The sequence below is a fragment of the Lissotriton helveticus genome, chromosome 8 (assembly GCF_964261635.1).
Source record: "Lissotriton helveticus chromosome 8, aLisHel1.1, whole genome shotgun sequence".
In the NCBI taxonomy this organism is placed as follows: domain Eukaryota; kingdom Metazoa; phylum Chordata; class Amphibia; order Caudata; family Salamandridae; genus Lissotriton; species Lissotriton helveticus.
This window is the reverse complement of record NC_136069.1, coordinates 122,922,307-122,924,991: the sequence shown is the minus strand read 5'-3', so window position 1 is coordinate 122,924,991 and position 2,685 is coordinate 122,922,307. Positions and strand designations below refer to the sequence as shown.

Genomic DNA, 2,685 nt, shown 5'->3' with positions numbered 1-2,685 from the left:
TGCAACGTTTCAGCCCTTTAACAATGCCAAAAGATAATGCAGTATAGGGACAGCCCGGTGAACGCTGCATCTGTCTGCTGAAGCCCCACCCTTTGCACCCCATGCTTCCTTCAAGAGTGTTTGAAATGTCGTCTTGGAATGTTGTGCCCTTCCGAGCCCGGTTCCTGTTTTGCTTCTCTTTGAGACCTGTCACCCCCTGAACCAGGCTGAATAAAGCATCCACGTGTTCCCTTTGTCCCGGCTAATCCTTTGTGATTCTTGACTTTGAAAGTGGCCATTCTTGGAGCCCCAGACTACCCTATTTGATGAGCAGTTGCCCTTTTTCAGGGGTAAAGTGACCGTACGTGACAGCTCAGCTTCCAAACTCACATCCTTACAGGTCAGTACTATACAAAATCCAGGAGGTTTAGCTGTTACTCTGAATATTTCCACTCTCAGAAAAAACAAACGCGTCACTGTGCAAAATGAAGAATTACTTATGTAGATCTAAACATTATTGCAAGTGTATCCATTCAGGACACAGCCTTTGAAAGAATTCGTTTTAGATTAATTTTCGAGCACACCAGGCGAAACTTGTACAAACTCTAGAGCATCGACTTGTAGCAAATATTTATTTATTCGTTACTTCTTTATAAAAAAACAAATTAATTAATTACATTTCCTTGCATAAAGGAATAATTCTGGACATGACTGGCAATCTATTTATCGTGTACAAAATATATACTATTAATTCCAGCTTTGTGTGCTATGGAACACCCTTGTTTGTAACGAAAAAACATACCGGTAACCTGAATGTGGACTCATCTGTGCATATGGTGTGCATTATTCCTACAAAGTAAATCCAGCGCAGCTCAGACACGCATCAGCTCGAGAGCGCAGACCTCAGAGGCGGCGGCGCCCTCGGCTCCGAACATGGGCCTTCTCATAGCCACCCTTCAGGGGGGCATCATGCTGCTGACCCTGCCAGTGCACCTCTTGGCTCTCTTAGGAGTATGGCAGCCACTAGCCAATAAGATGTTTCCGTACGTGTTGGCCACATTTAGCCACGTCTACAACCGGAAGATGCATTCCTTCAAGAAGACTCTTTTCACCAATATGCTAGACTTCGCCAGCTCAACATTTTGGAGGTCGGAAGCGGAACGGGAACAAATTTCCAGTTTTTCCCGCCAGGATGCCGAGTCACGTGCACGGATCCGAACCCAGACATCGAGCGCTTCCTGGGCAAGAGCGTTGCAGAAAATGACCACGTCCGGTTCATGCGCTTCCTCGTGGCGTCTGGGGAAGACATGTCGGCGGTGGCCAGCGGCTCCGCGGATGCTGTGGTCTGCACGCTGGTGCTGTGTTCGGTGCGGAACGTGGAGGGGGTCCTCAAGGAGGTGGTGCGAGTCCTCAGACCGGTGAGTATTCTGTAGTGCTATTTTGAGATGTACAAGTTTAATATGGCAGCTGACTTTCACTTTCTCTGAGTCACTATTTCGAAGCGCAGATTACAAGGGAAAACTCGGCAAAGCAATAGCTACGACCTATATATTGGGCAAATGGCACTGGTTTCCTGACCCACACTTCACATGAATTATGTCAAAGCTGAGATTATTACTTGTTCACAAATTACATATTTTAGCCAATAGAACGTGTGCACTTTCTAAACTTGTAGGATTGCACATTCATAAAGGTTAAAATTTACAGAGACTTTATCTGCCAGCCTATGGCGTTACTTACCCAAGCGAAGGGTCGTTTATAGGAATTCCATTCCATTGTTTGATCCTCTACCCCTTTCCTAAACAATTCCATGTTCCGCATTTTATGCAGTCTATGCTTCATAGCATGTATGGAAAACTTGGAATCACTGAAAAATCATAAAAATAATGCATGTAGGAGGCAAGAAATGATCCAGGCTTTGTAGGCAACAGGCACCTCTATGTAGGATCCTGGGCAACACCCACCCTCTTGCTGAGGCAGATCTTTATCTTTTTGTTAGGAATGTCGCAAAGCACACTTTTGAAAACACTGCACTTCACGTGCACAACTCGACTTGTGTCATTTGTATCAGTGTAAACCTACGATTTTGTGTACTTGACTGTACGCTTCTCCACATTTTAGTAAGTCAATGCCAAACATACTTTTATGATGCTAGTAATACAAAATATATATATCTCTCTAAAAAAAAAATATATATATAGATAGATACACATAGAGAGAGACAAATTGTGTTTATAATTTTTGAACTACAGTAACTCATTATTCCTCTAATAACTAGTATATCTTTTCCGGAAAACCAACTGGCTCTGCAGATTTTCCTTTATTTATTCCAGTATTTTCTAAAGTGTTAATTTAGGGAATTGGATATCCTTAAACAAAGTAGCTTAACTTCCTAGTTGAAATATTCTCTCTATAGGTCAGAACTATGATCTTGAAACTCCAAATATATTTCCCTTACATTTTCTATTGTTGTTGAAATATTATTTCTACTTTTTTTTGCCTTGGTCTTCTACAATAGAATGACATTCCTAGCATACAATTCTCCAAAAGCAACCCCACCTCAGCTTACTCAAATTATGATTCAGAATGCCTTACGCCTAAGAGATGTTTACGTGCCTCTGTTGCCTGCAATGTGTGGGGGCTCGCAGTGTGTGTGGGGGCTCGCAGTGTGTGTGGGGGGGGCTCGCAGTGTGTGGGGGGCTCTGT

The 2,685-nt window shown here is 43.2% G+C and overlaps 1 pseudogene; it reads left to right on the top strand.

Annotated features, from left to right (window-relative positions):
* Positions 1–698: 698 nt before the first annotated feature.
* On the top strand, positions 699–2,018 carry LOC144771508 (thiol S-methyltransferase TMT1B pseudogene; annotated as a pseudogene).
* The last annotated feature ends 667 nt before the right edge of the window (positions 2,019–2,685 follow it).